This window comes from Zingiber officinale, chromosome 5A (assembly GCF_018446385.1).
Source record: "Zingiber officinale cultivar Zhangliang chromosome 5A, Zo_v1.1, whole genome shotgun sequence".
NCBI lineage: Eukaryota > Viridiplantae > Streptophyta > Magnoliopsida > Zingiberales > Zingiberaceae > Zingiber > Zingiber officinale.
In genome coordinates, this window is record NC_055994.1 from 148,471,038 (window position 1) to 148,482,824 (window position 11,787).

Genomic DNA, 11,787 nt, shown 5'->3' on the forward strand with positions numbered 1-11,787 from the left:
TCACCTGGCTTCACTCACCAGGATTTCCTTCTGCCTGGCTTCACTCACCAGGACTTTCCTTCTACCTAGCTTCACTCACTAGGACTTTCTTCTACCTGGCTTCACTCACCAGGACTTTCACCTAGCTTCACTCACTAGGTTTTCCTTCTGCCTGGCTTCACTTACCAGGACTTTCCTTCTACCTAGCTTCACTCACTAGGTTTTTCACCTGGCTTCACTCACCAAGATTTCCTTCTGCCTGGCTTCACTCACCAGGACTTTCCTTCACATCTCAAGTGATCAACCTTGACCAAACGGGAATTGTATCAACAATCTACCCAAATGAACACCTGCACCTGCACTTGTCCATATCATCGAAGTCTTGTATTGTCAAACATCGAAACCCAAACCAAGACTCAAGCTTGGTCAATCAGGTCAGCCTTGACCTGAGGGATATTGCACCAACAATCTCTCCCTTTTTGATGTTTGACAATACCACATTTAAGTTAGGCTAATCCCATAGCCTCAACCTCCTTCATGCCACTAGGTAATGAAGGCATAAGTTAAACCCTTCATTCTCCTCCTAAGAGGGCAAACTCCCTCTAGGTAATGAAGTCCTAACTTAAACCCTTCATTCTCCCCCTATTGACACACATCAACAAATGCCCCATCTTTGGGCACACATCAACAAATTTACTTGTTGAAAACTCTCCCCTTTGAGACTCTCCCCCTGAAGAGTTGCTCATCGTTGTTCACAACTTCATTCGTTGTGATCAACACGATAATGAAAGTCTCATACCCTTCATTATCCTTAACCCTATATTCTCCCATTAATGTAGTCAAATGCTCATCCTTGAGAATTTTTAACTTAAACCACTTGAACAATGAAGACATACATTCCCCATTAAAGTTCAAACGCTCAACCTTGAGCATGTTCTGAAAAGAAGGTTAACCACCTTCCAAGGTTCATGAAAAATAGTTTTCATGTCTTTAAAGAGTCGCTCCCCCTAAAGACATGGTGGTAACTTCTGTCATTGCACCAACAATGACCTGAAATTCCTAAACCTTTAGGAAACCCAAATTTAGAAGTTTTGAGGTTCAAATATTCAATATTTGAAGCAAACCTCAACCTAAACTTCTACTTAGTCTCCCTTAACCAATCCATCCTTGTTTTCAATATGAAAATACCCTTTTTTATGTATATAAATGTATTTTTAAGGGTTTGGAATGGTTACCTAGACTAACCATGGTTCAAAAATGCTGAAATCAGGCTTTACCAGCCAAAATTAGCAACTTCGATCGATTGGAGTTGGGTCCCAATCGATCGGACTATGCTGAATCGATCCACTGATCAATTCAGGAGAGCTGGATCGATCGGTGGATCGATCCAGTGAGCTACTGCTCACGGGATTTACCTTCCCAATCGATCGCCTGATCGATTGAGGCATTCCAATCGATCGGGTGATCGATTGGAGTTCTGATAGTTGCTGAAATTCCATTTCAGTCAACTTCAGAAACCCCTAGAAAATTCTACAAAAATCCAAAAATTGTGAAAATTTGTGTAGACATTACTTAGGGCATACTTTATCATGGAAAAATAGTTTTCTAAGAAAATAATTCATATTTTCAAAGATTGACACAAACTTGAAAACTTGCAAAAACTTTAGTGTTTTCTTCTGTGTCTAACTATTCAATGACGATTACTATCAAAAGATAGTCTTCACCAAGGTTTTCCAAAATCATTTTAAAAACATTTTCAAAACCAATATCCCACCATGTTCCTTGGGCTTAATGCACATGACTTGTACATTAGCTTTCCCAATGATGGGAAAACATATAACTATGTGTTTTAATGAACTTAAAACTCAAAAGAATGCACTAATTCAACATCTTAAGTTTTGTTCATCATCCTTACATCTCACTTGTATCTAATGTGCACTAAAACACATACAAGTCATCTTATAGGTCTTTGTGAGATGTAAATTTTAGTTTTGCCCTAATCTAGGGATCATGCATATCTATCTAGGCATTTTGAGTGGTAAACATCCACCAAGGATGTTAATTGTTAATTCCACTTGTTTACAAATGCCTTTTATCCTTAATTTTAAGGAAATAAACATAGTGCATGATAATGTTATGGCATACATCAAAACGAAATAATTTTCAAAAGAAAATTTCCTATAACTACATGATGTATGTATGTCATGACATGGTATTTTTTGTATTTTTCATAATAAAATGTGAATGCAAAAATAATCATGATGTCATGGCATATAATGGGCAAACAATCATGACAAGAATTAGCATAAATAAAATATACCTAGATTATCTATCTAAGTATCCTTAAGCACATAGCTAATCCTAAAACTTAAACCCTAGATTGCCCAATTTTCTAAAGAAAATGCCAAAACCCAACTTAGTATTTCTTTTGTTTTCCCAAATTATGCCAATTGAAATTAAGCATATTCCTCAAGTGTTGGCATATTTCATCTTTCCACAAGAGTAGCACTTTAAATTAAGGCTCAAATTGCCTTTAATTTCCTAAGAACATACCAAAATCCCAACTTGATAGTTCTTATGATTTTCCAATATGTGCCCTTTTAAAATAAAACCACAACTTCTCAAATTTGACACATTTTACTCTTTCAAAGAGTAAATCATAAATCCATTTCATTTTTCAAAGGTTGATAAAAATCTTAAAAATGCTTCTTGAGTGTCAATTTCTTCAAAGTTGGGTTGACTACCCTTCTTCTTAGAGTTGACACTCTCTAACCCATCTATGGGGTAGAGAAGATGCTCCTAGGAACCAAAAACCTATTGGTGCTCCTTGGATGCTCTAGGTATTCACTAGGGATAACTTCCCTAGATACCTTCCTAGTGACCTTGTTTGACTTTTTAGAAGCCTTGGTCACCTTTTCTAGGTCAACTCTAGGGATTGCTTCCCTTGTGACCTTGTTTGTGACTTTCTTAGACTTCTTAGAAGTCTTAGTCACATTTGTCATTGCAAAGATACTTTTAGGGATGACCTCCCTAGTATTCTTTACTTGACTACTAGACCTAGGGTTTGTTCCATAACTATATGGAACTCTATGATAAGTAGGTACATCCTTTTTGGTTTTAGGTTTGTATCCCAAACCTCTATGACCCTTGGATGACCCTTGTTGTCCTAAACCTAGATTTTGACTCTTGGACCCTTGTGTCATATTTGTTATTTTTCGAAGAGTCCTCTCTAATTTGTCAAGTATTGACCTCAAGACTTGATTTTCCTTCCATAATTCTTCACCCTTAGGTTTTTCACTAAAACCTTGATTTTTCTTCTTCTTAGGCAATACCTAGAATCCTTAGGGTTCTTGCCTAAATTCCTATCTACCTTTCTAGGCCTTGGTTGAGAGGTTTTAGCATGATAAGCTACATGATTTTCCTTAATCTTCTCATGCCTTCTATTTTCATGGTAAATAGCATTAAAATGATATAGATTAGAACTATCATGTTTTTTACCATTATTAAAGGGGGTAGGTTCAATGAACGATACCTTCCTTTTTACCTTGGAGGCTCCCCCTTGAATTGTGCTTCCTCCTTGAGCCTTGACCACCTTCTTCCCCTTAGGGCATTGACTTCGGTAATGCCCCTTTTGATTGCAAGAGAAGCACACAATGTGCTCCTTGCTCTTCTTTGTTCTGGGAGTGGTCTCCTTAGGCTTCTCCTTGCCCTTTTGTGTCACTTGACCCTTCTTCTTGACCAATTTAGGGCATTTGCTCTTGTAATGCCCATGTTCCCTACATTCAAAGCATATGATATGATTTTTATTATTAAATGAACTATTTATACCTTCTTGTGTAGGGGTGGCTTCTTCTCCTTTGGATCCGGATGCGGAGGCTTCCTCTTGATCCGATGATGATTCTCCTCCAATAGATATGTCTTGATTTATGGAGGTGGAAGCTTCTTCATCCTCTTCTCTTCTTGACCCGGATGTGGAGACTTCTCCTTCTACTTGATCCGGTGTTACCAAAAGTTGCTCCCCCTCAATCCGAGAGGTGGAGATTTCTTCATCTTCATCTTGTACATGGAACAAGGAGTATGCTCCCTCCTTGCCCTCTTCATTGCATCCCTTTAAAGATAAAACTTCTTCTTGGACTTCTTCTTCGGAAGTTGAGCATCTCTCAACTTCGGAGTCCTTCTCTTGGTCTTGATCCAATGAGTCACCCTCTTTGGATTCCTCTTGATTCGGTACAGTGGAGGGGATCTCATGGATTGATGTCAATTTGCTCCAAAGCTCCTTGGCATCCTTGAACTCTCCAATTTTTCCAAGAATGTGGCTAGGCAATAGATTGACCAAAAGCTTGGTCACTTTATCATTGGCCTCACATCTTTGGATTTGCTATTTGCTCCAATTGCTTTTCTTGAGGACTTTTCCCTTTGAATTTCTTGGAGCCTCGAAGCCTTCCATTAAAGCAAACCATTGCTCTATCTCCACCATTAAGAAGTTTTCGATCCTTGATTTCCAAAGATTGAAGCTAGTAGATGTGTACGGTGGAGCCACCCTTGTGTCAAATCTAAGTCCATCTTGGAATTGCATCTTGAAGTTGAGCTTCTTGAATTCTTTGACTTTGATGAATTTGCTTCAACTTCTTCACCCTCTAGCTTTGCTTGTTTTGTTTGCCCGTTCCGGCGATGATTTCGGTGAAGAGCAACCTTGCTCTGATACCACTTGTTGGGACCGAAAAGTAGCTAGAGGGGGGTGAATAGCTCGTCGTGCGCTTCGTGTTCTTCGTTGCTTGTTTCTTTGATGGTGTGCAGCGGAAATACAAGAAGCAAACACATACAATGCTAACAAATGGATTTTACTTGGTATTCACCTCACAAGAGGTGACTAATCCAAGGATCCACACACTCACGCACCCTACACTATGAAAACCCTCCTTTATGGTAACTACCAAAGGCGGAGAAGCCCTACAAGTTCACACTACAAGAAGAAAAGGGAAGGGAAACAAAATACAACACAAGCTTACAAGAAAACCCTAACCCTAGCTTTCTTATTCAGCTGTAGATCCGCCTCTTGACTTGGAAAACCTCCAAGAACCTTCAAAAGCTGGCGATCTAAACTTTGTGGAGAAGCTGTATGAGCACTGTGGTGATCTGAGATGAATCGGTGAAGTTCTACTGAAGGAAACGCTCGCTTGTAGCTAAATACGACGCCAACGGTCGAATCCCGATCGATTGGATTGCTCCCAATCGATCGGGGAGGCTTTGGATCGATCAACCGATCGATCCAGAGCGCCTCTGTGCTTTCTGGAATAGCCTGGATCGATCGGCTGATTAATCCAAGGCTTATCGCGCACAAACAGCAGCTCCCAATCGATCAGTGATCTAGAGAGGTTCTGTTCACGGGGACTCACCTGATCGATCGGCCGATCGATTGGGCATGATCCAATCGATCGGCTGATCGATCCAGATCTGCTGGATCGATCGACTGATCGATCCAGATCTGCTGGATCAATCGACTGATCAATCCAGATCTTGGTTTTCGCCCAAAACCAAGTCCAAAGCCCCCTAAACCAACATCCAGTCAACCATGACTTGTTGGTACATAAAACCTAGCATCCGGTCACCCTTGACCTGCTAGGACTCCATCATCAAGTGTCCGGTCAATCCCTTTGACCCACTTGGACTTTTCTCCTTCTGCCAAGTATCCGATCAATCCCTTTGACCTACTTGGACTTTCCAACACCAGATGTCTGATCAACCTTAACCCATCTGGATTTTCCTTGCCTAGCTTCACTCACTAGGACTTTCCAACTGCCTGGCTTCACTCACCAGGACTTTCACCTAACTTCACTTACTAGGTTTTTCACCTGGCTTCACTCACCAGGATTTCCTTCTGCCTGGCTTCACTCACCAGGACTTTCCTTCTACCTAGCTTCACTCACTAGGACTTTCTTCTGCCTGGCTTCACTCACCAGGACTTTCACCTAGCTTCACTCACTAGGTTTTCTTTCTGCCTGGCTTCACTTACCAGGACTTTCCTTCTACCTAGCTTCACTCACTAGGTTTTTCACCTGGCTTCACTCATCAGGATTTCCTTCTGCCTGGCTTCACTCACCAGGACTTTCCTTCACATCTTAAGTGATCAACCTTGACCAAACGGGAATTGTATCAACAATCTACCCAAATGAACACCTGCACCTGCACTTGTCCATATCATCGAAGTCTTGTATTGTCAAACATCGAAACCCAAACCAAGACTAGCTTGGTCAATCAGGTCAGCCTTGACCTGAGGGATATTGCACCAACATCATGGACTAAGACTGTATATGGTCCAACATGTAGAAGCCGAATGGACATGCTTCCCCAAACCCTGCCAATGGAATCCAATGTTTTGTATCTACCACCGATCAGGAACACATAACATTGAAGATTGCTACCATTATAATTAATAAATACATTGATCGGCTAATTGGGAGTTTTGCCAACTATCCCCTTCTCCCAATGGTCAGCATCATCATTGATCAAATGGACCCCTAAGGCGAAGCCTTGAGAGGGTAGATCGGACCCAGAAAGGGTCCCAAGAAAGAAATAACTGAGCACTAGCTTGGGGCTCTACAGAACAGCCCCGCCAGTTGACTTAAGAAAAAGAAAATCATAGCAACCCCGCTAGGGGAGACATTGGTATGATTGCAGAAGACCTGACTAATGGTGATTCTAATCAGGTGAGGAAGTCATACACTCACCGACTAGAGATCCATGTAGTTAGGTGCAGTCAGGAGAAAGCATAAGGACTAGAGATCATGTTTGGTCCCAAAGATTTGGAGAGGATAGAGATACCCCCACGATAATGCTTTGATTATTAAGGTTATTATAGTCAACTATAACATTCATTGTACTTTTGTTGACACAGACAACTTAGTCAACATCATTTTCAAGAAGGCATTCGAGCAATTTTAGATAGATAAGAGTGAGCTCCAACCAATGATAACTCCTTTGTACGGGTTCATTGACAATGAGGTGCAGTTGATTAGACAAATCAAATTGGCTATCTTTCTTGGGGAAGAGCCCCTTATGAGGATCCGTCGATCAAACTTCATCGTAGTGGATGTACCCTCAGATTATAATGTAATTTTAGGCTGACTGACTCTGAACGAGTTTTGAGCCATCGTCTCCATATTCAATCAAAAGATTAAATATTTGGTAGATGACTCAGTCGGCAAGGTAAAAGGAGATCAACTAGTGGCACGTAAATTCTATGTGAAGATGGTGAAGACAGAAGCTCACATTGCTAAAAAAAATCAGTGAGTAGAAGTTAATGCTATTCAAGAAGCTTCCCCCGATATTAGTTTATGAGGAAAATGAGGAAGTACAAATTTATCCCAGCTGACCGGAGGCCACCACTTAAGTAGCAGCCAATCTAAGCCCAGAGAACAAAGCAGAGTTGATCGCATTTTTAACACACGATAATGACATCTTCGCATGGACGTCTCAGGAACTCACGGGTATTTCACAGACAGTAATGGAGCTATATTACATGTCCAACCAGACTCTCAGCCAATTAATGTTACGAATCTTTAAGTGCATGGAAACGTCATCAATACTATAAAAGATTGTCCAATTCATATGGATAGTTGATTAAGAACTAGAGATGCTACAAAACTAAGTTATCTAGACGGTCAAAAGTTGGCTTTGGTGCTTGCGAACTAATGAGAGAGATTAAAGAGAGGGCGAGAAGGTTGAGAGAAAGAGAGAGAAGGGAGAGAGAGAGAGAATTGATCTTGAGAGGGGTTGAGCTTAAGAGGATGTAAGAAATGGTTTGGGAAGCAATTCTAGTATTTCAGTTTCATTGTAATGCTAGGGAATGTTACATTGATTGTCTAGTTTCTATCCTCTATATTTATGCTCTTGTAAAGAACTTAGCTAAATGCCGACACAACCTCGCAATAGCCACATGGGAGTGTTTATCCCATTGGCATTCAATTCTACTAAGTAGAATAGGTAATCCGAAAAGTCTAGCTAAGGTAGCCCCTTGTCATTAAGAGCTCCCCGGTAATACAATCTATGTTACACCATTCACTTTCTTACACGGAATTGAGATAAACCCATTATGTTCTAATAAGTTATTCTCTTGTAGAGTATTGACCTCCCTTTCAAGGTTACACTCTCAGTGTCTGATTACAGGGATACCCTTATCACTAGGGCCTCCCGGTCATACGATCTAGAGCACCCCCTTACATGGATATCAATCTTCCACATCATTCAACAAAACATGTAAAAGATATAATTGAGTGTCACACATATTTCATCAAACATGAACAAGGAATTAACATGTCATTGAATAGAAAATATGGCAAATTTACATAGTTTTACATCTCCATCACATTATAAATACTCCCTAATCATAGAAAGGAATATTTACTCCATTGCAAGGGAACAACAAACCCAAAACATAAAACAAAATATACTTATAACTTTAGATGTGAGAAGAAGGGGAAGAAGAGATGCTTGTCAAGTTTTACGATGTCTTGGGGATGCGTCCTTACTCCGGAGATGGACGGATCGTTAAGGAATGGAGGTGGATGGAAGCCCTAGGATTTTCTCTCAAGGGGAGAACCCTTCCCCAAGGAGAGGAATAAATTCTCAAACCCAAGATGAGTCAAAGAATGAGTTTCTTGACCTTTTTATACATCCTCCAAACTATCCAAATCTGCCAGGTTTATATGGCTTCGTCAAAATGAGTTTTCACCCCTTAAATATGATTTTCTCATGTTTCACCCTGAACTAAAGTTGTATCCCTTGAAATTATCTATATTTTAATACTTGGATTGAGTTGTAACTCCAACTGAGCCAAAAGTTATGGTGGTTCAAAGTTTTATCTGTAATTTGGGCGAAGGGTATGACATGACCATGGATGGGAGATACGACCATGCCTTTTAGCATGTCTAGACTATGTTTACTCTCTGTTTAATCTGAAGCAAAGTTGTATATCTTGAAGTTATATACAATTTGGTATCTTGAACAACCCATAACTCCAATCGAGTGTAAAGTTATAGTCATTTCAAAATTAGTCTACAGTCTACCAAAATTCAACATAGCCCTATTTTCATGCTATGCAACCTCGACTCTATGCCACATGACCCCTTGTGTTCTCTTCCACACGGTCATGCCTAGAGGCATGACTATGGTATGAATGGCCTCGGGTGGAAACCTGACCTTGATACAATTTTGGAAAATTGGCATGGTCGTGTGAAACCACACGACCTGCCCTTGATTATGCTCTGGAAGAGGGCATGACGGTGTGATTTCACACAGTCACCCCTAGAATAGCCTCTAGTGGGAGGCATGACCTACCAATGATTTTCCATAGGAGAGAACACACGGTCGTGCCAGGAGGCATGATCAAGTTGCTGGATTTTCACAAGTTGCTTTAATGCGCGTCTTTGCTCCATTTTCGTTCCAAATGGTGTCCTGTCAAGAAAAACATGTAAAGAGCATATCTTCGAGTAAAATAGAATGGAAGTATGATATAATAATGAAACGAGGTACAATAAACATAGATTATGTTGGTGCGGGTAGCACTAACGGTCTAACCCAGGTTTTGATGAATGACAAATAGGTTAAGTTAGTTGTGTTGTTGTCTGACACTTTGATCAAGTGTGCAGGAAAAGTCCAGCTAGGTCGACGGGCTGACCGGATAGCTGGCGAGAAGTCCAAGCGGGTCGACGGGCTGACCGGACGCTTGGCGAGAAGTCCAGCTAGGTCAACGGGCTGACCGGATAGCTGGCGAGAAGTCCAAGCGGGTCGACGGGCTGACCGGACGCTTGGCGAGAAGTCCAGACGGGTCGACGGGCTGACCGGACGTCTGGCAAGTAAGTGAGGTAAGTCACTGGAGGGGAGTGACTGTGAGGACGCGTTCCCGGGAAGGGGACATTAGGCGTCGATCCGGCTTAGATCCATTTCGGATATCTAAGTCGAGATCGTGACTAGATTCCGGTCTCGGAAAGACGGAATCTAAGTCATACTCTTGATGCTAATTTTTATTACTTAGCGTATCTGTAAAAATGTGCTAACAAACTGTGCTGCAGGGTTTATTTGCCTCGGACTAACACTGTTTTGCAGGTAGGGAACAGTGAGGGTCCCGGTGCCCGGAATGGATCCAGGCGCTCGGAGGCAAATTTTATCCCCAGGACGACGTTGACACTTGGAGCATGCTGGTTGGGAGTGTTACGTCACATTCCAGGCGCCCGGAAGGGATCCAGGCGCCCGGAGCAGCATATAAAAGAAGCCCCAGGCAGGAGCTTCAATAATCAGTCTTCTGAGAACTCTGAGTCCAATCACTCTGCTGCTCTGCGCTCCAACAACGTTCACAAAGCTCCGACGACTCACTCCGGCTCTCTTTTTAATTCATTGTTTGTCGGTTAGCTTTGCTTTCTTTCTTTTCATTAGCAATATTTGTACGTAAATTGTAATTATCCGAATTGCTAGTGAATTGCCCAACGAAAGTACTCAAGGAGTACGGGCCTTCGAGTAGGAGTCGTCACAGGCTCCGAACGAAGTAAAAATCAACAGTGTTCATCTCTTTACTTCTTTACTTTTCCGCTGCGTCTTAACTCGAGATTTTCGAATCGATATTCACCCCCCCCCCCCTCTATCGAATCTAACGGTCTTACAAGTGGTATCAGAGCAGGTACCGCTCTGATTTGGTGCAACCACCAATCAGACAAAGAGGGGGTCTTTTTAAAGAAAAATTATATGTCGTTCGTTTTTAAAATAAAACCTTACGCCTTTCGTTTTTTCCCTCCAAAACTGGTTTTGAAAAATACATCGTCATCTTTTCACTATTATTTAGTATCGACAAAATATTACATTTTCAAAAATTTGAGATAATATTTTTTATTAATATTTTAATAATATTTTATTATTTAAAAAAAAATTGTAGTGAAATATTATTTTTTTTAGCACTGCTAATCCAAGACCAAGTCTTGGGATTTTGTCTTTGTTTCATTGTGTGCAAGAACAATGCCTTTTCAAGAAGGATGGAACCCCAATGAACCACCACCGTACGATGAAGATTTCAACTACTGGAGGCGAAGAATGGAATGCTTCTTAGGAAGCGTAGATATCGATTATATGCTAATATTGAAAAAACCTTCTCAGAACTCGGAGCTGAATAAAAACGTAAGTAAAATTATTTATAATATTTTACCTAACAATATTATATGCAGACTAGAAAAATACAAGAATGCATATGAGCTATGGACCCAGTTGATCAAGCTTCACGAGACGCCAATGGAGCTAGAAGATCAAGTTAAAGTCGAATCCGGACTCGAGTCAGATCCAACGGAGAAGCCTGCTGAATTAGGGGTTGCGCTCAAGGTTAGTAATAATTACCAAAACACCCTTGCTAGTAGTAGTTTAAAATATGGCCATGTTAATTTGGATATGTCTGAAAGTATATGTGAAAATAGTATACATGACAATACTTGCGAAAATACCCCTAGGATATTTTCTGATAAAATAAATATAATTAATTTAGAAAATACAGAAAATCTAAAAATAATCAATAAATCTAAAAATTCGAATTTAAACCTAAACAAATTTGAAAATTCGAACAAAAAGGATGACAAGGTCAATATTAATCTAGACATAATTAATAAATTATTTAATAATCTAGACAATATCAATCTGGAAAATTCTATCCAAACCCAAGATAATTTAATTAACAAAAAATTAAATTTTAATGATAAGACTTATTTAATAAATTCCACTAATTATATCAACTTAAAAGGTAAAGAAAATATAAGGATAAAATCAAACACTTTG